The following is a 25,183-nucleotide window of genomic DNA, read 5'->3' as shown; positions in this document are numbered from 1 at the left end:
AGCTCCCGTTACTTGTCCCAGCTTCTGCCAACCTAGCAGTTCGAAAGAACATAAAAAAAAAAATGCAAGTAGAAAAGATAGGGACCAGATAGGGTGGGAAGGTAATAGCGTTCCATGCGCCTTTGGCATTTAGTCATGCTGACCACATGACCATGGACACGTCTTCGGACAGCGCTGGCTCTTCGGCTTTGAAACGGAGATGAACACCGTCCCCTAGAGTCGGGAACGACTAGCACATATGTGCGAGGGGAACCTTTACTTTTACCTGTAAGCATGAGAACAGAGTGAATGACCTTTCAGACAACACTGAAGCAGGCAACTACCTTGGAGAAGGCTTTTTCACAAGTGGAACCTCAATTATGCTATGTTGTCCAAGGCTTGTTGGACAACATCCAACAATCCCTGCTGTATGATTCTGTATCCTGCTTCATGCTTAAATTGCACTTCTGCTTATTTATTAGAAGCCATGCAGAGAACTATGTGATAAGAAAACATGTGAGTATGGAATAAATATAAATATAGGTTCTGTTTGAAAGCACCATTATGGCTATCAGCACAAGAAGCATTCTATAGACAAGAAATGATAAGTTAAACATGAATCAGGGGTGAAATGCTCCCAGTTTGGACCGGCTCGGGCGAGTAGGTAGCGATGGTGGCGGGCAGTTCGGAGAACTGGTAGCAAAAATCCCTGACCCCGCCCCCCATGCCCAGCTGAGCCGCGTGATCATCAGAGCCTTTTTTTCCTTTTAAATGGCTCTGACGAGCCAAGCTCTAACGATCCCAGCTGAGTTGCCTGCTAATCAGGCAACTCAGCTTGGATCGCCAGAGCCATGTAAAAGAAAAAAAGTTTCTTTTTTTCTCCCCCCTTCCCCCCAGCCTCCAGCTTGCTTACCTTAGCTGCTGCGCTTGCTGTAATACCTGCAATCCATTGCATCAGCAAGCAACTGAATCTCCCTGCCTGAAATCAAGCTCATCGGTGAGCAGCTCTATCTGCACTTGTGAACTTCAACTCCCAGCAAAGCTGACTGAGGAATTCTGGGAGTTGAAGTCCACAAGTCTTAAAGTTGCCAAGGTTGGAGACCCCTGTTCTATTGGGTAAGTTTTTTTCTCCTTTGGGAGCTTTAAAAAAATAGTTAATTGGGGGTTTTTTTAGTTCTTTTTTTAGACCTAGCCATTTAAAGTTTAGGAAGTTTTAAATTTAGCTGTTTTTATATAAAAATAAAAATAAATTAAAATAATATTTGTGCAGCTTTCTGAGATTTAGTGTGTTTCTGTAGTGTTTCACTCTAACTACACAAACACACAAAATCTCACAAAGCTGTATGTGGAATTTTGTGTGTAAAGTGTGAAAGTTGTTTTTTGGGGGGTTTTGTGGCTGTGTGAGGTTCCTGCTTGTTGCAGGGGCCATTTTGGGTCTAGCACAGCTGCTTTTACATTGTGGGTGAGCCAGTTGTGTTGTGTTGTGTGTGTGTAAAGTGTGAAAGTTGTTTTTTTGGGCTTTTTGTGGCTGTGTGAGGTTCCTGCTTGTTGCAGGGGCCATTTTGGGTCTAGCACAGCTGCTTTTACATTGTGGGTGAGCCAGTTGTGTTGTGTTGTGTTTTGTAGGTTAAAAAAGGGCAAAGAAGTGACATTGACTTGGCCACGCCCACCCAGTCACCTTACCACCAAGCCCTGCCCACTAATTAAGCCATGCCCACAGAACCAGTAGCAAAAAATTTTAGATTTCACCCCTGACATGAATGGTTAACTTATCGTGATGTACTAGAATTTTCTCACAGGGACTGTAAAATAAAATCAAGAGAAGATTCGATAATAGAAAGATATATCTGCCAATGGTTTTCTAATGTACAATTATCTGAAATATTTAAACTGGATCAAAGATTTTATGGTATTGAACAAGGTAAAACTGAGTTTGAAGCAGAACTCTTTATTAAAGTTATTGCTAAAATGTATACACTTTTGTTGAAATATGAGATAGAAGGACAAGTGAAAGAATGCATAATTAAATTGACTAAAAATATCAGTTTTTAGAATAGAATAGAATTCTTTATTGGCCACGTGTGATTGGACATACGAGGAATTTGTCTTTGGTGCATATGTTCTCAGTGTACATAAAAGGAAAAAAATACATTCATCAAGAATCATAAGATACAACACTTCGTGATATTCATAGGTTACTAATAAGCAATCAAATTGTACTAGGAAACAAAAGAACAAAATAAATCGTAAAAATAGGAAGGAAGAGAAGAATAATAGTAATACAGACTTAGTAAATAGTTAGACGGTGTTGTGGGAATTAGTTGTTTAGCAGATTAATGGCATTCAGGAAATAACTGTCCTTGTGTCTAGTTGTTCTGGTGTGCAGTATGCAGGGTAGAAGTTGAAACAATTTATGTCCAGGATGTGAGGGATCTGTAGATATTTTCTCAGCTCTCTTTTTGACTCGTGCAGTATAAGGATCCTCACTGGAAGGCAGGTTGGTAGCAATTGTTTTTTTTCTGCAGTTCTAATTATCCGTTGAAGTCTGTGTCTTATAATATACTAATGGATCAATGGGAATGTGGATGGAAGGATTGAAATTTACATTATGTTCTAATTTTAAAGAGAATTTTTATAGAATGATGTATCATTGAACTTTGTCACCAGATAAATTGTCTAGAATGTATAAAACTTCAATTTTTTGCTAAAAATGTGAACAATATGAAGGGACATCCTATCATGTTTAGTGAATGTGTAAAGAAGTTTAACAATTTTGAATACGAGTACTGCACATACATTGATTCAGAAAATTTTAAAGTCTGAAGTACAATTGAAACCAGAGAGTTTTCTTTTTGGACTGGTGAACAGCAACTAGAAAAAGACATGGACCTTTGTTTTTATATTATTGGGAAAGTTTGACACTACCCACAATGGAGCAATTGGTGAAGAAGATGGAATTTGCAGAGATAACTAAACTTCTTTGATGAGAGAAAAGCCAGTATCTACATTTATGTTGAGTACAGATCATTTATATAATTTTTGCATAAAACAGAAAAAATGCACTTTTGGTTTGTTGCTTCAATGATTAGAAAAAGACTGGATAATAAGAAAAAATGAGTTTTTGTAATTATAGAGAACTTTGTAATCATACTGAATTTGCTGCAGATGGAATTGGAAGCTGCTTCTTCCTGTTTCTTTTTAACTTTTCTGCATCTCTCTCTCTCTCTCCCCTTAGTCTGTACCAGTTTGTTTTTGTTTTCTGCACACACACACACACACACACACACTAAAGAAAACATATGCATGCCAAAAATAAGAAATATAACCCCCCCAAACTAGCACAACAGCAATGGCTGCTGTGTAGTTAAATAACATCTGTATTTCCACAGTATAATTCTTTCAGTTTTTTTCACGGCTACATTGCTATCACATATCACTTTTACCTATGTAATACGCAGCTTGCTTATCTCACACAAGGATAAGCACACATTATTGTTGCTAATTAACAAGAGCAGAGTTGAACCACTGTTGCAACAGAAAGAGAACATGTAAATATGTGCTAATGAGCTGCTGGAATGAAGCACAGGAACTTTTATCTATTTAAGTCCAATAAGTATAATGGAAATGGAATATAATCAAGATATTGGCTAAAGTACTGATCTAACAATACTAATCTAAATTATTTTTATAATAACTGCCCATAATAAAATAAAAATCCACCTAGTTACCTACCTATCATATAAACCTATCTTCCTAAAATACCTATCTATCTGCCTTTCATATTGGAAAGTATGAGCCTGAGAAATAAGAAACATAATCCTTTATCTTACATTTTAACATGTGTCCATAATATCATAAAACATGTGCAAATGAGTGTAACATTTAAATATTACAATTTATACAATATGCAATATCTTTGTAGGGATTCCCACATATATGTATTTGATGATATCTGTGTAATGATATGTTATAATTATTGTATATTGCTTTTCTTCTGGGTAAGAACTTAATGTAGTTAAAGATTTTTCCTTATAAGTTTTTTTAAAAAGCTTTCATAATATATTATTTAAAGCAACTTTTCAAAATGTATACTTTTTAGGAAGAACCATGCAACCCCCTGAGAAATTTGTACCTCACAGCTAAGACAGATCCTGTATAACACATGGATTGATCTTGAGAAATGGTGCAGAAAAGTATTTTTAGAATGTTAGTCACCCAAATGTATCAATTTATATCATATCCATACAAACATTCCAGAATGTGATGACAGTGACAGAGAAGGTCACTGTGTGATGGCCAATTCAAACATGGAATTTTGAGGAGTTGTGAAGAAATCCATTAATTTCTAGGCACATAGAGTTGATGAATGTATTTTCTACAAATAAGGACAAGATTTTAGTATACCATATCTTGGCTTAAAAAATTCAGACTACCATGAGATGGGAGCAGATGCTTTTATGGGCCAGATAATGGCAGGCCTAACAAAAATTAGCAGATACAGAAATATCTTTAAACACCATAATCCACTGCCTTCGAAGAATACCCAGGTAAAACAAAAGATTTCTGCATGCTGATAGGTTTGAAGTGTTCTTAAATAAGATAGAAATTGCACAATGTCTTTATTGTTAGTGCTAAGGCAAAGGGTAAGCAGTCTCTTTAAGCCACTGATCATATCAGTAGTCCTTGACTTATCACAGTTCCATTGCTAAGCACATCAGGCGTTAAGTGAGTTTTCCCCATTTCATGATGTTGCTTGCCACAGCTGTTAAGGGAATCAACTGCAGTTGTTAAGTGAGTAATATGGTCGTTAAGTGAATCTGGCTTCCTCCCCTCATTAAGGTGACCCAATCTGTGCTGTAAAAGAAATAGAAAAAGCCCTGGCCTTTTGTTGTCATCTGGATCACTGCAACTAAGATCTATTAGCTGATCTTGATGTAAAAGAAATAGAAAAAGCACTGGCCTTTTGTTGTCATCTGGATCACTGCAACTAAGATCTATTAGCTGATCTTGGTGTAGTGGTTAACGTGGTGCAGTGGTTAACGTGCAGCTGACTGACTGCAATTTGGCAGTTCAAATCTCACCAGGCTCAAGGTTGACGCAGCCTTCCAGCCTTCTGAGGTAGGTAAAATGAGGACCCAGATTGTTGGGGGAAATATGGTGACTCTGTAGAGAGGGCTGTAAAGCGGTATATGAGGCTAAGTTCCATTGCTATTGCTATTTATAGCAGATCTGTGATATAGCGATGGTCTGTATTCAGGCAGGGACAATGGACATCACCTACCCCTTACTCCTGTGAACTGAAAATGAATCTGGCACTTTATATGCACAAAGCATGTGCCTTATTAACACCTGACAGAGTAGAGCAGAGCAACTAAAATGGAACCATCTCACTGGACTTCCCTAGAACCACAGAGGCTTTTTGACAAATTGGAACTCTCAAACGCTCCACACAGCACAGATCTTCTCATGGTCCATTTGTGAGCACGTGGAATTGCTGAGTCAGATTGAAATAATTGCAGCAAAAAGAGTGCCCTGTATTGTGGACAGAGCAGCTTAGCTTTTTGCAAAGTAAGATCAGTTGCAAATTTGGTGGGAGGGGGAAGGACAGAGACATAAGCAGGATGGAGGCTCAGAAAGCAGAGCTCTTACCTACTACTCCCTCTTGCTGCACACTGAGCCTGTCAACAGTGCATTTGTTTTATTACAGACAAGATGCTATAACATAATCCTGTACCAAGCTAGTGGAACTGCATAAAGCCTTACTGGAAGGCAATAAAAACTGTACTCAGAATTTACACGGACAGAAAGGCAAGTGATCAACACAAATCCAACAAGACCAGCTCTTCTATTGTAACTGATGTCATTTCTATCTTGCTTTCTACCTTTTTATGTTAATACTGTAAATAACTAGGAGTTTTATGTAATTATGGCAGGATAAACATGTAATAGACACATATTTTGTTATTGCTAATCACTAATTTTATCTCCTGCTGGGAAGTTAGAACTATTCCAATTGGCTTTCAATCATCCTGAGCTGCACCTTTCACTCTGTCCATTAACAGCTATCTTTTTGGCCGGGAGGACACTCTTATTTTGTGGTACAGTATACAAACATTTGCAAAACCTTTGTGCAGTTTCATAATTAGTATTTTGAGCCAGGGAGCAGAAACTTGGGTGTATTAGGCTGTATCTAGAAAAAAGAAACAGAAATTTCCACTCCTTACACCTCTTTTGGCATCCATCCCACAGGTGGCCTTTGCTCTGATTGCATGCATTGGCTCCAGAGATCCACAAAGAAAGGAAAGACAAACTACTTATAGAGGAACCTGCTGTTCTGCTCAAAGTTTTGCTCTAGGTTTCCACTATCTTTAGTTATTAATTTTTTAGTGTGGAAAGCCATAATATGAAATAATGCTTTTTACATAAGGAAGAGTGCTTTTGGATATGCCAGTACCCACCTTATAGCATACTTCATTTTGTTGGGTCTGTTTTTTTTCAGGTTCTGCCTATTTGTACCCTATACTCTGAGCACTGGTGCCCAGTGCTCTTTAGCACTGCTAAAGCTCTTTAGCACTGCTTTTCTCAAGAATGCCCTTGGCATCTTCTGGCGATTCCTTCTTAGCACTTCCTTCCTTATTGAGATTATGCTGTGAGTGTGTTTCTTGGTATTGGCCTCGCACCTCTTCAGATTTTGTCTAAAACCCACCAGAAAACTTGAGCAAGGTGTCTTCCAAACATTCTTCCCATACTTTGGTCAGATTTGTCTCTCACCAAAAGCCCTTCCTATAATACAAGTAGTCCTCAACTTACTACAGTTCATTTAGTGACAGTTCAAAGTTACAACGGGATTGAAAAAAGTGATTTATGACCGTTTTTCACTCTTATGACCATTGTAGCATCCCCATGGTCATGTGATCAAAATCCAGATGCTTGGGAACTGACTCATATTTATGACGGTTTCAGTGTCCTGGGGTCAGATTATCACCTTCTATGACCTTCTGATAAGCAAAGTCAATGGGGAAGCCAGATTCACTTAACAACCATGTTACTAACTTAACAACATCAATGATTCACTTAACAACTGTGCCAAGAAAATTTGTAAAATGGGGCAAAACAAACTTAACAAATATTTCACTTAGCAACAGAAATGTTGGGCTCAGCTGTGGTCATAGGTTGAGGACTACCTGTATAGAGCATGTTCCAAGAATCCAAAGTTTTTCAATAATATTTTCCCTTTAACTTGTAGTGCTCTTTCAGAATCCTCTATTCTTCCTTCGGATCATGATCTTTAGATGGAATTATGGACAAAGGTGTCATCTGTGCTGCAAATTCTTTTTCATTCCTGCCTAGCTTTTGCTGTTCTTCAATTTCTTTTTTGGCAGTGTCATTTATTCCAACATGAAACTAGAAAGGGATAATGGTCAATAAGTTTAATTCATCAGGTCAGCCTCTTCATCATATTCTGCACCTTTGCCCTTTGACAGATAATGCCCTTCCCTTGAAATTATGTCTGATCTGCAGATGGCTGTTCCGCTCAGCACCAAGTTGCCCATTTCCTCCCCATGCTTTTTCCTCGTTGGGTCAATTTTTGGATTCCTACCTTCTTCCCATCTCAGGAATGCTGAGAAATAATCTTTCCCTACACATCTGTGAGCCACGGGGGTAGGCTGCTGGGGGTTTGCAGGGGTTCGGGAAAACCTCTAGCTAAGATTCTGTGCAGTTCAGAGAACCGCCAAATCGCACTCCTGGCTGGCCCCGCCCACCCCTCCCAGGAGTCCCCATGCGGCCCGTTTTGGATGCAGGTAAGTGCAGGGCGCGCATGGAGGCTCAGGGAGGGTGAAAAACAGGCCTACCGGAAGTTTGGGAAGGCCGGAAATGGGCCTGTTTCTGGCCTCCAGAGGGCCTCTGGAGCCTGGGTAGGCTGTTTTCGCCCTCCCGGAGGAAAACTTCTGGAGCCCAGGGAAGGCAAAAAGCCGCCCCTTGCGGTGGTGCAGGAGGCTGACTAGGCCATGCCCACCATAGCCACGCCCACGCCCACCCAGCAACTGGGCAGAGAACCCCTTGCTAAATTTTTTTTAAAAAATTTGATTTATATGCTGCCTTTCTCCGGAGACTCAGGACAGCTTACAGTGCGTTAAGCAATAGCCTTCATACTTTTGTATATTTATACAAAGTCAGCTTATTGCCCCCACAAACTGGGTCCTCAATTTACCTACCTTAGAAAGGATGGAAGGCTGAGTCAACCTTGAGCCTGGTGAGATTCGAATTTACAGTAATTACAGACAGCTGGTGTTAATCACAATGCTATCAGTCTGCTGTGCCACCAGGCCCGTGGTGAGCCACCTCCTGGGAGAAGACCTGAAATTGATTGTGTAGATTCAGCATAGTCTCTTGATCCTCTGAGTTACATGCAGACAACCCTCCTCCTCTAAGTTCAAGTTTTCTTTGTAGTTGTCTCTTTCTTCCTGTGCTCATTTTGCAGACATCTTCTTGCCTTGTCCAGAAGAGTGTCAGTGTCACTCGACATACCTCCAGACCCCTCCGCTTTCTCCCCCAGCAATATAATGAACTTGGACTTAGTATAAAAATAGCTGGGATCTTCTTCTGGCAGGAACAAAAACATGGCATATTATCTTGAGGGTCATCATGATACCTGCCTCCTTGTCTATATCTATATGTTTCCCCGAACATTGTGCAGCTTCAAACAGCTTCTTCTTTTAACCACTTTCTTGTCTAGATTCTCCTGCAAAAAAAAAATTGAAAAGCTTGAGCTGATAAGACAAACTCTAATAAGCTGTCCAGTGTTGCGGTGAATTGGGCAGCAAATAAATTTAATAAATATATTTAAAAATAATGAAATAAATATTTCTGCTGCTCATGGTGACCTTCTGCTAGAGTATTCCACAGGGGTGGATAAATGTGGCCCTTTTTATAACCTGTGGCCAAGCTGTTTAAGGAATTCTGGGAGTTGAAGTCCACAGGTTGTAAAAGGGCCACATTTGCCCACCCCTGCTCTAGAAGTATGCAAATTATCCTGATGAGTTAGAATAATTTCCCATATCTAAAAGGAAAGTGGGCAGTAATAATGATTCTAGATCCGGTGTAAACAACACCAGCTGCTTTGGGGACATCAACTCTTTATTTAGAAGTTATTTTTATTTTGAAAAGAAATGTTGCATTAAGTGGAACAAACTCACAGCATTATATTTATAACTAAGAATGTCAATATGCCAAAGATAGCACATATCAAGTCATTACTCCCACGTTGGTTATAATACCAGACAGTTACAAACTATTATTGTTGTAGAAATTAAACAGCATATGATTTAAGGAAAGAGAGGCCCTGCGAAGCTTAATAGGCCTACCCTGAAGAAGAGTTGGGGGTGGGGGGAAAGAAAATGGAAGAAGGGAGGAAAATTTTCAGAAAATGGGAAACTTTGGGGAAAATAAGAAAAAAGAGGAGCAGGAGAAAATGGTCATGCTTGGGTTAAAATCTTGCTTGTGACTGCAGGAAGTGGGTCGTGAGTGATTAGAATACAGTCTTGCAGGCTAACTCTGGATTCCTCTGCCAGGAGTTCAATTCTGGCTGGCTCAAGGTTGAATTAGCCTTCCATCCTTCCAAGTTGGTAAAATGAGGACCCAGATTGTTGTGGGCAATATGCTGACTCTGTAAAACCGCTTAGAGAGGGCTGTAAAGGACTATGAAGCAGTATATAAATCTAAGTGCTGTTGCTATTAATTCATAATGACTAACACATCTAATCAACTCAAATGCCTAATCTACATTTGCCTCTGAACCCACCAAGATGAAGAATCCCAGCCCTACCAACTTGCTCTCTTTCCATTTACCAGGGAAGTATAAGGGGAAACTGAGAGAATGAGGTCCATCTTAAGCATGCTTAACCAGAATAATGTCATCATCAGCCAGCAATGCCTGTTCCTCATCTCACTAAATCTGCACTAGGAGGTCCTGCCCCAAAGAACAGATTTTGGGTACATGGAAGGAGTCTTGCAATGCTAATGAGGGGATGAAAAGGATCTGTTGTATAAAGACTTCTTTAGTACAGCAGTTGTTCAATAATTATAGTATATATAATTTTGCCTATTAGCTCCTAAGGATCTAAGGATGTTTGGGCAATACCAAATTTCTGAAATTACATGTCCTTGTTTAGAGAATTTATGCAAATCATACATTTTGCAACAAATATAAAACTTAACGTGTGAATAAAATACGTATTTAAGTATAATAGGAGGTTTGAAAAAGAACTGTAATTTTCTAGCTGCTAAGATATTGTAATATTTATCAAGGGAGAACAATAATAAATAATGAATGAATTTTTGTGTTATCAGTTGTTAATTTTCCTATCAGTTTCAGAAAATACCAACAGATAATCATTTTTTCTTTGTTTATCCAAAAAGATACCAGTGAAGTCCAAAAAGGAGTATTAAGAGGATTTGTTTATAAGTGAGACTACACTATTTTCATTTTCAAAATTAAGAGAACTGAGATTTAATTGTTTTAGCTCTCTTCCAGTTTTTTTAAGCTAAGCTATTTTGTTAAGAGTTTGTGAACCCTGAATCAGCTTAATTCAGCCAAAATGGTTTCTTCTTTATCTGTGTGGTCACCATAGATACCACTTCAATCTACTAAGAAATGTACTACTATTTTGTTCCTAAATTATTTTATCCACAGATGCTCCTATGATTTGTTTTGTACAAATCTGACATAGCTGCATCAGATTTTGCCTCTTTTTGTTTGAGATAAATATAGTAGACAATGGCTACTATATAATTATGCATTACAAAACTGAGTTTTGTAAACAAAAAGTCTCACGCTGGATTTTCATATACTATGACATTTAAATGGCATTAAAATATGCAATTTCATTCATATGATTTGTACTTACAATTCTATTCTGATGATTTTGTCTAACTTCTTATACAAGTAATACATACTAAAATAAAGCAGAACACATCCACGAGGAATTGTACAGATATAAAAACAGACAAAGTTCCTGTGTGCAGGATTATGTTTTAAAACTAATGAACTGTAGACAGAAAAAAGGGAGAAAGATTTGTCAGGCTACCAAGGAAAAATATAAAGCTGACAATTGTAGCTTAATGAAGGAGTGTAGATCTGTATCAAGATAATCCCAAACAAAATCCTTGACACTTTGAGTTAAAAGAACACTGGGTCAATATATATTTATTCCATCATTGTGACATCTGGCTTTCTTAAAGATACTCAACACCTTATTCAACCTGTTCTCTGGACACTATTTTATCTTTATGACCATTCTATTAGCTTATGGTCATTCTTCCTCCTAATAGTAAGATGTGTTCCAGTCTTCAATGAGCAATAGTCAAAGGAGAGGAAACTGGAGTCATGTGATTACCTTTTGTAATCTGACAAGTTTCTGACAAGTAAAGTCAATGGGAAAGCCAGATTCACTTAACATCCATGTTACTAAATTAGCAACTTCAGTGATTCACTTAACAACTGTGACAAGTAAGGTTGTAAAATGGGGCAAAATTCAGTTAAACAACTATCTTGTTTAGCAAAAGACATTTTGGGCTCAATCGTGTCACAGGTTGAGGACTATGGAAAGAAATAGTGCTAGTTAAGGCAAGTAAAGTATCCTCTCCCCAAATGTATGTACCATGGGAAAAATAAACTGCCAGCTCAGCTATAGAGCATTTAGACTCAAAGAATGTGATTAGGCCACTAAGAGATAGAACAACACTGGGAAGCAAGGTCATTGGGAAATAATACCTAGAAGAAAGTGCAACACATCAGTCGTGACTTTATTCAGAGAACACAGTCTTTGTCTAACTCAATGAGCTATTGTCTGTGTGTCATCTTCATTACCTCACTATCTTTACCTCATCAATGTGCATATCAAATCAAACTGTGTTGCTATATCCAGTAAATTAATCTACCGTACTGATTGTATGTATACCGTAATTAGGATATGTCTACATAATAAGGTTGCAGCTCCACCCCTCTTTAGGTTAGCCTCTGCTGCCTTTGGTACTGTAATAAACAATATGTGCTTCAGTGAAAGGCTATCTCTATTAAGATATTTCTCTTACAATGATCTGACTGGGAACCTGAGCTGAATTACTCCACAATATCCTACTGCCTAGGATTCTTGGTAAGTTATAAACAATGTGGAGCAGAATCTTGTATAGTGATGTTTTTGTTAAACAATACATATTTCAAAATTTTTATATTTCAGAAAATGCTGTTTGAAAATGTGAGAAACAAGCTTTAAGTCTTGCATTCTGAGTGTTGTGGTGCCTGGGAGCTATATTGAGCAACTTCTGTCTTTGGTTAAGAAAAACAAGTTGCTAACAAGAGTTGTAGTCTTTTAATTTGGTTGTTTTGTTTATATGCATCATCATCATCCTTGGTTTGGAGTAGCTAATATTTCCACCCAGTTTCTTTATACATTTTATAAATCTTCAATCTTTTATACAGACAACCTCCAATAATTTAAAGCAATTAAGAACCCTTATACATAAATAAATAATTATATTTCTCCAGAATTGCTTAGGGTGTTTTACAGGATAACATTAATATTAGGGTTTTGTTATAAGTATTTGGGCCAAGATACACAAGAGGGATACTAATGCTATGCTGTTGGATACACCTTTTTCTTTCAGGTTTTTGTTTTGAGATTTCTGGAGGAAAAACATACCCACTGTTTTCTTTTCTTGCAGGCATATTCTCAACTACATCTGGTGATATGAAAAGGAAGCACATTTCTGAGTCTTCAGTTTAAATATATATTTCATCACATTTTATAAAATTCAAGATTTTTGCTGATTTCAGTTCAACATGATAGAACTAACGAAACTATGAAGTCTGGTTTGACATTTGTATAATCAGTTTTGTCCCTTTTTATTTTGGGTTCTTTATTTATTGCTTGCTTTATCTGCTGTACTGTAAGTCACAAATGGAACTGAGAACATTATACATATATTTGTACGTCACCCAACTATTTTATGCTCTTTTCATACTTCCGACTAACCATAGTGCAAGCATGGCCTGGCAACATCTTTTTTCCTACCACTTCTCTAATATTGCCATGAGTGAGAAAGGATTGAGTCAGTCCCCTAATTCAGACACCATCCAAGGGCAACATGAAGATGTCCTAAAATCTATTACACTTTCCACTCATTTACTTTGAAGGGAAATCAGCTGACTGCAATGACTGAATAAAGACAAAAGAGGCAGCATGCAGTAAGGATTGGCAGAGAGGACGGCAAATGTCATGCAGGTATAGTTTTCTGATGGCTCAAGCTTTGGTTGATCATCCTTCAGCGTAAGGTTAGGAGGAATGGACCTAAATCAAATGAACAAGGGAAGAACTAGGTCGTTTAAGTTTCCCCACTTCCCTCCCCCCCCAAGCTAATAGTTTTATGGAATTACAAAATGTGAATAATATATTATAGAATTCAGAGTCATCACTAAGTACAGTGGTATTTGTAGAATAGAGACTAGTAATTGTTAACACTGATAATTTAGATTAACTAAATCTTTCAAGATAAGGAAAAATGATATGATTTCTAAAATGTCATGAACACAAGGTTGCTTAAATTGTACAATTAATGCCGAGTATGGTATTGATAAACAGTTGCAAAATGGATTATTTTATAATATAAAGGTTTGGATCTTGAAGCTCAATACTGAAGTATAGACTATAATATTTATTATTCATAAATGATAAAAGAGAGGGAAAACAGAGTTGCTTGGAAAAAACAGACACAGGTAGTAGTAAATTTCTAATTACCTTCTTCTTTATGTTCTGACTGTTTTTCAGTGTTTATAAATATATATATAGACCCTCTTAAAAACCAGCCTAGGTATTTTCCTTCTCCATGACGTAGTATGCATTCAACCATTCTTATTTGAATTTAGTTAAACTTCTGTTGTGGACATATGTTGTTAGTTTTGCCATTGTTACATATTCTCCCCGTTTATTTTATTTATTAAATTTATATGCCCCCCCCTCAATTTCCAAAGCTATTCTGGGTATCTGAGTTCCCAATCCAATATCATTGGTACTGTATTTTTCTTCTAATGTTGGGGAAAATTTATCCTCACTGCTATGAGCAAATACCTCAGTAAATTATGAATTACTTGCTAATTCTGGGATTGTATTTACTAAAGATGGGATTTCAAAATTACCTGGATAGTGCTATGTACATCTTTCCAATCCTTTTGAGGTTTTTTTTTTACATGTCTACCACTGTATAAAACGTTCCTTCTGTTTCATTACCAATGTTTGTTATTGTAACATTTGTCTATCTTGAAAATCATTGATAGAGCTATATACCATCTGTGAAACATTTGTACTAGTTTTCTTTTAGATTATAACTAGGAGTAAAAGTCTAAAGCAATCATAAAGGGAGAAGATTCCAAGAGCTGCAAAAAAAAAAAAAAAAAAAGGCAGTTGGGCCTTTGTGCTAAGCCTCGTGTCCTGTTTCTGTTTTTGGATACAGAGGTTTGGAAATGAGGAAAAAGGCAGTTTTACTCTACATAAACATATGTAGTATGATTTGAGTCACTGCAGATTCTTGAACTTTGAGGCAATTCTGTTTCCCTTTGGTAGGAACTCTCCCTCTCTTTCAGATCCTTGACATTTCTCCACTCCCTGCAGCTGATAACTCTGATAATCAGAATTGCCTCAAAGTGCCCCTGGTATCCTTATATCTGGATTAAGACAGGCAACAACTTCATTTTTCACTGTTTGTCTTAATGCCCAAACCAACACGGGTAGGCAAGGATGAGGAATGGGGTGTTGGAGTTACTACAAATAATTGGACTTAATATGCAGAAACCGAATTTGTGAGTTTCATTAGGCACATTTTTGCTTAATGTATTATTATTTTTTAAATGTGATCATATTCATAGAGCCCCACATATCACAAAAGGTGACTCTCAGCAGCATGCAATAAAAAACAAACCCTAAAATAAACAATATTAAAAACATTCCATAATTAGAAAACAATTTGGAGAACTTCTTCCTGATTCACCATTTTGTGTAGCACCTTGTCTGATGAAGGCTTCTTAGGAATTCCATTATTTTTTCTTTGTCATTTGATTGATCCTAATAAAAATATTACTGCATGATGACTTTCGGATTGATTTTATTTTATTTTTCCTGATGGATCATCACAATTACTATTCATAGAAGAAAAAACTTCATAGGTGAAGCCTTTCTGATTTGTACTTACGCCATACAAACAGTTCATGTTTCTAAATATCTCTGCATTTGTTAAGTGGCTGTCAAACAGTTTAGGAATAGTGCAAGAGATAGTGAAAAATGTGGGTAAATCCTGTACAACAGGCCTTTTTTTAGAGGACTATTTTTGACTCAGATTCTACGTGTATTCTCAAATCATCCTTGTGCTTTTACATTTCTGTTGGTTACGAGCAATTTCAAATGAAAGAGACAGATTGCCACCTTCTGTGGAAAAACTTGTGGGAGAAGGGAAATGCCAGAAGCCTCCTCCTCTCTTTGAGAGGCGCCAGTTCCCAGACTGAAAAAGATTGGAACGCTGAATCCCTTTGCTGTGAATATGCCGGAAGGAGTTTTGCTCTGAGTGAAATGTCAGACTTTTCTGGCTCCCCTTGTGGTGCATTTGTGGTCACTTTTGAAATTCGAAAGATGGAAACTGAAGGAGTCTCTTTGCTGTATCTTTTATCATGAAGATTTTACCCCTGCCTTCCTTCCTTCCTTCACCTGAGATCAAAATTAGATTTGTGTTTGCATTCATTCTTAAGCCTAATGTTAAAGGCAACATTTTACATTAATGCTCAAAAGATAAACAAGAGATCTAAGCAGTTGTTATTATAGGTTGGAAACCAGGATTATCTTTAACCTGTCATAATTCACGCTTAAAGCACCTCTGGTCTTATAAAGGACTGGTATGTTTTATCTTGAAGAGTTAATAATTGTGAACAGATTTAGTGTACAAGTTTAGAATATTTCATCACAATTCACTCTTTACATGCTAGAATATTTTAACTTTGTTATAAAGTATGGATCATGGCAAGTTGAGTTAACAGTATAAACACAATTGGGCCAGTCACTCTCTCAGCCGAATCCACCTCATAGGGTTGTTGTTGTGTGAAAAATAGGAGGAAGAAGGAGTATTATGTATATTCTCTGCCTTGAGTTAATTATAAAAAGAACAAAGATGGGAAACCAACCAACCGAATAGTATGGTATATTCTCTTCTTCAGTCAGATAACATCACAGGAATCCTAAAAACTCTGACTAAAGTCAAACCCTACTTTATTGCTTTGCAACAGAGCTTTGCAACATAGATATTTGTATAAAATATTATTGATAACATGCCAGTGTTTATAGAATTTATGTGCCATGTAAACAATAGATATTTTAAATATACATATATTAACAGTTTGAAAATAAAAACTCTGATTCTAACTTTGAATTTTTATTTTCATAGCTGGAAAACAGAAAGAAAAATCTGTAAACACAATCGAAAGTAAGTTTAGATAGTGTGCTAGCTTAAATAAAAGATAATAACAGTGAAAAGGAATCTAATACCAGAAGGAATGTGTGGATTTCAGAGACTAAAGTTCAGATTATACAAGAGAGTATTCATAAACTTATTTTCCTAGTAAGGATTTTGGATTTTTTCCCCTTGTGATCAACATGGTTACCTTTGCTTCTGTAGCTTGGGAGGGTTGGGGGTGAGGATGAAGCTGGTAATCAGAAATTCTAACATTGGTTTGCAAAGATCAGAAGGCCTTTCAGAATGTGTTGACAATATCACTAGGGGATTGTGAGGCCAGTGTAGCTTGAAATGGCAATTCTAAATTACAGCTGCTTTGATTTTTAGAAATTAGTTAAGAATGTAAAAAAATATTTATCTATAGAGGGAAAAAAGACTGTGCTTAACTTAGAAATTTAAATTTAAATGGTTTACAAATAGAATCCATTATAACTACAGATGTGTAGTTATATGTAAAGCTTTGCTTTAATTTAGCTGAGGTACATTTAGCATTCTATTTAAAAACATACTAACTTGCCAACACCCCCCCACCCCCGCCACAAAATAAACTTAACATTTTAAAACAAACCCTTTAAAAAAATATCTGCATGACAGACATTCCTCAGATACCTTGAAATCTCATCTCATTACAATAAAACAAGGTTAATCCTACTGAACTTCACATTTTCATATAGATGTTCTTAAAGGACTAAAGTGTACAACAAAGTTGAAACCTATTGAGAATTAATTAATCCATATTATATATAACTGGCATTCTAGCAAGCCAATTCTCCAAAGCCTAAATTAGAGAAGAACTTTGGATGTCTATCCTGGGAAATATTTTACCCATAAAGGTATATGAGTTTAGATTCTGCCCCTATTAATTCTGTCCTGATTGGCAAGTTTGAGTACAGGTAGTCCTCAACTTACAACTATTTGTTTAATGACCTTTCAAAGCTACCACAGCACTGAAAATGTGATTTATGACCATTTTTCATACTTACAACTGTTGCAGCATTCCCCATAGTCATGTGATCAAAATTCAGATGCAACTGGTTCATATTTACGATGATTGCAGTGTCCCAGGGTCATGGTGATCAACTTTTGTGACCTTCTGACAAGCAGAAGATTCACTTAACCATGTTACTAACTTAAAACCAGTGATTCACTTAACAATGGTGGCAAGCAAGATTGTATAATGGGGCAAAACTAACATAACTGTTTTGCTTAGCAATGGAACTGTTGGACTCAATGGTGATCAAGGACAACCTATACTCCAATTATGTTACACCAATCAGTCTTAGTGGTAACTGAAGCCCAGCTTGAATGATTCCTTACACATAAATGAAAATGTAATGGCTTGGGTCACTGTTTTGGACTAAGCTGAGTTTTTGTAGAGATGGCTAGATTTTATGGACAGAAGGGATAGGTGAGGTAACCTCTGCACCACATTTAAAACTAGGCGGCTGTCTTGATTGTGATCCTCAGGGTTCTCTCAGTTGTTTGTGTAATCGTGTTGTGTATTCCTGGTCATACTTCCCTAATATCATAATGAATGATATACTGATAATATGATATGTCAACTCAGTTTAAGTATAATATTAATGATATATAATACTGCATAATAACTAGTGAACTTTTAAAAATCTTTAGTATCCCACCTAATTAGACTTGAAGGAGAAAATTCGAAGCAGCTGGAGCAGCTTTATGAAAGCCTTATAAATAATCTGCCGGTCAGCAGGTTTTAAAAATTCCATCACAATTAAGCAAGAAATAGATGCAGAAAAATTGCTATACTTTATAATGTTTATTATTGATCTATTTTTTAAAAAGTGTTTTTGCCTACTCAAGGCTGATTAGATAGCACTTTAACTCAGTAGCAAGGCCCAGAAAGACATTTCTTTCAGGAAAATCAAGATGCGTATACATGCAGGACAGTCAATCTTCAGTATTTTTAGTTCTAAGAGCTATACAGGTAGTCCTCTCTTACAAACAGTAATTGGAACTGAGAACTCCATTGCTAAGCGATGTGGTCATAAAGTGTGATGTCACAAGATCACACCAATTTATGATGGCAGTCTCAGTTGCTGTTACTAAGCAAATACTGCATGGCTGCAGCATCCTGCACTCATGTTACTTACGGGACTGCCTGCTACCACCAATAGCCTCCCACCGACCAGTACGCTCCCATAGAGAGGGGCTCCTCCGGGTGCCGTTGGCCAAACAATGTCGACTGGTGGCCCCCAGGGGGAGAGCCTTCTCTGTGGGGGCACCTATTATCTGGAACGAGCTCCCCCCGGAGATACGGAGGATTCCAGAACTGCGTACCTTCCGTTGCGCACTCAAGACGTTCTTATTTCATCAAGCTGGCCTGACCTAAGTTTTTCCCCTTTTTAAATGGAAATTTTAAATTTGGTTTTAAATTACTGGGGTTTTAAATTTTCAGCCAAATTATTTAATTCGTTTTACTCTATTTTAAATTTTGTATTTATATGTTTTATTCTATGGCTGTTCACCGCCCTGAGTCCTTCGGGAGTAGGGCGGTATACAAATAAAATAAAATAAAATAAAAAAATAAAATAAATGTGATCACCTTTTTCAAACCCCTGCTGGTTTTCCTATTGTCTTTGCTTGTTAGAAGCCAGCAGCAAAAGTCACAAATGACTACACTGTGAACTAGTTGCCGAGTATACAAATTGTGATCATATGACCATGTGGATGTTGCAATAGCCGCAAGTATGATGAGCAGGAGTAAGCCTTCTTGTTCAACACTATCACAAAGTCTGAACAGTTGTTAAGTGAGAACTACCTATAGTTCAATGAGTAAGAGAAATTGTATTGCATACAAAAAGTTCCTAAATTCAATTCCTAACATTTCCAGGTATAAATGGGAACAATCCCGCCCCATTTCTAAAATATGAGGAAACTAATCCTAGTTTATGAATAAATCAGAACTGCTGGATTCGCACAACATTCTCAGCTAAAGTCAATCAGGTATAATGAAAGATTTTACAGCTCAGTCAGAATAACTATGCACATTTCCCCATTACTGAGCTTAAATAATTCTCCATTCTTGAGTTGGCAGAAAACTGCACCAGTGGCAAATGTACTGTCCCTATTGCCAGTTCTTACCCTGTCTCTCTTTAAAGTCATTGCAGTTACCTATTTTCTTCTAAGGTAATGGATGCCAAGGTCTAATAGCACACCTTGAAGCTGTCCTTGGACAACGTTGGAATAAGTGGAAATATACTACTTTAATACTGGTACAGCTAACGATGGAGCTGTCTCATTCATCAGTTGAGGAAGAGATGGAGGCAATGAGATGGACATACTGAAGAAAAATAATGTTTCCAGACATGTTTGTGCTGCGCTTAAATACAAGTAAGAAAAATATTATGAAGGTTGTAGTAAAAATCCTGCATCTAGTGTTTGATTCCCCCTGGCCTTAGAAGCTTTCCACCTTAAAGTTTCCCCTTAGTCAACTGGTACCTCCTTCATATGTTTGAATGGTGTCATTTTGGCAATATGAGCAAAACCAACTCATGAGAGTTTGCTATTAATGAATATAACAGTTAAATCTATTGTTGCCTTTTTGCCAAAGAGCTCAGGAACATAGAGCCATGGTGGAACAGTGGTTTGAAAGCAGTATTGTAGGCTAATTCTACTGATTGCCAGCAGTTCGATTCTCACGGGCTCATGGTTGACTCAGCCTTCCATTCTTCTGAGGTTGGTAAAATGAGGACCCAGATTGTTGGGGGCAATACACTACTCTGCTTAGAGAGGGCTGTAAAGCCCTGGGAAGTGGTATATAACTCTAAATGCTTATTGCTATTACAGTTTATGCTGACATATATGACTATGGACTTTCCGCACTTGGACCTAATCACAGCACAAATATTTATTATTTTATTTATTATTCATATTTCTATGCCGCCCACTCTCCGAGGACTCTGGGTGGCTTACACCAGACAGTATACTAAATAGCATATTGCCCCCAACAATCTTAGTCCTCATTTTACCCACCTCAGAAGGATGGAAGGCTGAGTCAACCTTGAGCCGGTGAGATTTGATCCACTGATCTGCTGAACTAACAGTCAGCTGAAGTAACTGCAGTACTACACTCTAACCACTGCGCCACCTCGGCTCTAAATATGTGTTAGCAGCATATATTTCAATGTGCATAAAACTAGACATACTTCCCAGTCAATGGCCCAGGCAGAATTAGCTCACACCTACTGAACATTGGGACTTCCGGTTGACGTTGCAGTGAGAATGACATGGAAATTAGCAGGCTCTGCCAAGCCTTGCAAAATCCAGCCAGTAACCACTGTTGGGAGGCCCTACAGGGTCAAAGCTGCCTTGTAGGGGTGGCAAAGAAAGAAGTGCTTCGTGGACCACAAGGAATTTGCAATTTCCTCGTTAGGTCCTCTCCTGAACGGCAGCAAGGACAATGGCCATTTTTGGCAGTCACAAGCTCGGACAACCAGGACCACAGGTTTTGTGCTGGAGCGATCCATGGACGGAGCACCTAATGAGTTTCTTTTTCCTCTTGAAGATTTCTAAGATGAACTAAATTGCAAATAACTAAACTTTATTGAAACTGGCTATTGGATTATGGATTTTAAAGATTGGAGGAACCTAGTGGATTTGGATTATTAAGGCTGTTTGACAGAGCAAAGGCGATAGAAGAAAAGAGAAAAGAAGAAAAGTTAAATAAGACTTTAAAATTTGGACAATTGGGAAGATATGTAATTGGAAAATCACAAGGCTGTAAATTACTATTTTTTTTTAAAGATTATAAATTTATGGGATTTGGAGACATAACTGTGGGATTGATTGAATTATATTGAGTTTTTAAATATTGAGACGTTGGAACTAGAGGTATACTGAGTAATTTTTATTAAATTGTTACAAAATGGATCTACAGGGATAATAGAGGCAAATGAAATAATTTTAATGCTCAAAAACATGCATGAAACTATAAAGAACAATAAGGAGACAAGGGGATTGTCTAAAGATAAAGAAATGAGTGTAGAAGCTACTCAACAATGTGGGGGGAAGACGAACATGATATTTAGGAAATAGATGAGAAATTAGAAGAAGTGGAAGGAAAAAAACAAAATGAGATGCAAGAAGATAAAGATAATGAAGAGAAAGGATTAATAAGTAGGAATCAATCAGATAATTCCTTAAAAATTTACAATAGCACAGGAAAAAAAACTTCAAAAAAAGAAAGGTTTAAAGAAAAAAAAGAGAAAAATCTCTTTAAAAAGAAGAAAATTTCACTGATGGGTGTTCAAATAATACAGCAGAAAGAGACAAAGGGCAACCCAAAGGGAATGCTCAGTAGGTATAAAAATATCAAAAAGAGTTATAAGACTCCAAGAGAGAGAGAAATAAAAGGGTGATTAAAAAGACAATAAATGATGGAACTCCAAAAAGGTTAAGAGATGATGCGATAATGATAAAATATATTAATAAAAAGAAAAATAGAAAATACAAATAGGGAAAACAGTAGCATATATATTAACAGATAATAGAATCTAATACAATTAAAAATAAGCTAAACTTAGTAGGTGGAAGTTTAGGATTAGGTAATCTAATTGTATTATTAATATTAATAGTGTTAAAAGTATATTGTGAACTTAAACTTTTAAGAATTAGAAATTGTGGGGATTTTGAGATATATTCCCAGGATTGATTAAATTTTGTTAATATTTAGCTTTATTAGTAGTCCTAGACATTTGGGATATTGAAATTATGGTGGAATAATGAGTAATTTTAAAAATATTAAATATTAGTAATTTAGTAGGGGATAACAAATACATGGCACAAAGAAGTGTTATTTATGTTTAAATGAATTAATGGAAAAAATGATAAAGAATTATAAAGAGAGAATGGTACTGTTGAAGTTGGAAGATCAGGATTAGGTTAGGTATACTTATTTGTATTACTACAGTTAGCCTTATTTTAAAAAGATTTGACCCAGTCAATACACTGTCCACAAAGTATGTGTGTATTGTATTAAAAATAAAAAATGTATACAAAAAACCCATTAAAATCAGATAGGATCCACAGTAAATATGACTAATTACATAAAAAATATATTACTACAAATTTGACTCTTTTCAATATTTATCTTTGTGTATATTTCTCTCTGTGTGTGTACACCCCTTCCCCCTCCCCCCCAACTGCCCCACTCTGAACTTACTCCTGGTCTACTGCCAAATTTTTGCACAAACCACCTCTTCACCTCTGATTCCCACTGATCACCTCCCTGCAATGTTCCCTCTAATTTCTGACGTGCCTTGTGTGGGAAAAAATTGTTTTGTGCAGCTTTTCCCAGACCAAACATAAAATTGTGCGTCACAAGAATATGAGTAAATTAAAAATACATACAATAGACACATGTTATTTATGTATTTCTTTCTTAAACTACAGTATATACTATAACATATATAATATTATGTCAGTCAGATACACTCTTGGAAGTTTATGTCATTTTGGGCTCCTGGCAATTGCCCCCTGCACTTTCCTTGGCAGCTTTCTTCAGAAGTGGCTTGGCAGTTCTTTCTTGGTAGGGGTGACAGAAGTGACAGGCCCCAAGTCACCCCGCTGGATTTGTAACTAAGGCAAGACTAGAAATTATGGTCTCCTGATTTCTAGTCTGACACTTTAACCACTACACCAAACAGGCTGACAGATTATAATATAAACTCACCGGTCACTAATAACTGTAATAAATATTTTATAAGCATTAACATTATTCTCATTCTCCCTCCCTCCCTCCCTGATAGTATAATGAAAGAAAGAAATGAGAAAAGAAAAGCATTATTCAAAAAGCACTTTGAATGCTCCCTTTCTTTCATTTCCATATTCTTCTCCGGATATGTTGTGAACTTATAACTTTTAATTATTATTAATTTAAACATGGAAACTTTATAGAGTTAACAATGTTCATAGACTTTGTGCAGCCTGAAACTCAACTGGTATTGTTTAAACCTACTTTGGAGGGAGGAAAGAAGCAAATTCAATCTGTTTTGGAGAGAGGCGCTGCTTTGTATGCCGGAAGTTTTGGGTCTGGAGAAGGTTGACTGTCAGTGCAAGTCATTCACTTAAATGACTATCCAGGAAAAAGGCACAAACTCTCCGCCTCACTTAAACACAGCTTCAAGGTTACTTGGCACTGGTGCATCGCGGACTGAGAGGGAACTCCTGACATATGGTGTACCTACTCAAGTCCCATCACAGCAATGCCAAAGGAATTCTGTGTTCTGCAATTAAACCATGGCAGCAAACTTGCGCAAGCCTAAGATTTATGTCTGTTTGCAGCATTCCACAGACATCTGATTGCAATTTTGGCATTTTTTGCTAGTTTCTGGTATTATACTTCAGGTTTTTAGCAAAAAAAAAAAAAGCCCATTGGGGAAAATGGGTTTCCTAACGACGATGGCATTTTGTTGATGACCACAGCGGTCACTTAACACCCACTGCAAAAAAGGTTATAAGATCAGGCATGGCGACGTGGTTAATGACTGCCATGACCCAGCGACTATAATTCTGGGCTCTAAGTCCTTGGCTTACAACCAAAACTGGGGCTGAAATTTCTATTGGTAAGCAATGAAGTCATTAAGTGAATTGCACTCGATTTTACAACGCTTTTTGCTGCAGGTGTTAACCAAATCATCTGGTCATTTCGTGAACCTATTGGAACACTATTATCACTTCATTTCTAGTTCTTCTTTTCACTAGACATAAACAATTCCTGCAACTGTTTTTTGAACCTCCAATCATCTTTGTTGCTCTTTTGTGCTCTTTTCAGAGTCTCAACAACTTTTTTTTACATCATCACGACCAAAACTGGATGCAGTATTCCAAGAGTGGCCTTACCAAAGCATTATAAAGTGGTATTAACACTTCACGTGATCTTGATTCTATCCCTCTGTTAATGCAGCGTAAGATTGCACTGGCTTTTTTGGCAGCTGCAGTACACTGCTGGCTCATATTTAAGCGGTTGTCTACTAGGGCTCCAGAAACAGATTGGATCAATTGAAGTTGATCGTTTTGATGGATGGCTAAACCCATCAGTGCTATGATTGGTGGAGAGTTTCTCTTCAGCTGGTCGTACTTAGAAAAAGCAGGAAAGCCAGAAGGTTAACTAGTAGGTTTACTTAATATGCTGTGCACACTTGGACAACACTCTCTGGCAACAAGCCAGGACACAGACTAAAGCGACAGGATAGGGATCTGGAATGGGGATAGCAGATTTTGTGCTGATAAGTTTTTTGATGGCTCAAGGACAGGCAATAGCACTTTAACCGAGCTGGGAGGAAAAGTCATTTGTCATCCATTACCTTGGAGGGAAGTCAGGTGACTGCAGTGACTTGAAACAGAGGTAGGGTAGAGATCAGCAATGGGAAAAGTAAATTACTTGTTGGGATAGTTGTAGTAACTCTTAAGATTGAGTGGAGAATGCTTTTATCTCAACCCTGGGAAGGCCCTAAGAAATCTTTACACATTACTCGTTTACAAAAGAACAGAGCAGAAACTTCTCTGCCTAAACGGTACAGCCGTAGAGAGGCAGAGTCCCCATCTTTGCATCACTCCATGCCTTGCTAACTTTGTTAATTCCACTTTGAAGATGGAAGCACCAAGAAAGTAATTAGTTTTGGAG

At 37.2% G+C, this 25,183-nt stretch overlaps 1 long non-coding RNA gene across 1 annotated transcript in view; it reads left to right on the top strand.

The window, feature by feature from the left end:
• Positions 1-19,903, top strand: part of LOC117666010 (uncharacterized) — a 96,597-nt gene extending 76,694 nt beyond the window's left edge. The window contains exons 4-6 of the long non-coding RNA XR_015731181.1: positions 10,399-10,444; positions 12,703-16,500; positions 19,687-19,903. This is a non-coding gene — a long non-coding RNA (uncharacterized LOC117666010). The remainder of the gene's footprint in view (positions 1-10,398; positions 10,445-12,702; positions 16,501-19,686) is intronic.
• The last annotated feature ends 5,280 nt before the right edge of the window (positions 19,904-25,183 follow it).

The sequence above is a fragment of the Pantherophis guttatus genome, chromosome 1 (assembly GCF_059756535.1).
Source record: "Pantherophis guttatus breed Tessera chromosome 1, ASM5975653v1, whole genome shotgun sequence".
Classification (NCBI taxonomy): Eukaryota; Metazoa; Chordata; class Lepidosauria; order Squamata; family Colubridae; genus Pantherophis; species Pantherophis guttatus.
The sequence above is the reverse complement of the archived record's forward strand: the minus strand, read 5'-3'. Positions and strand labels throughout refer to the sequence as shown.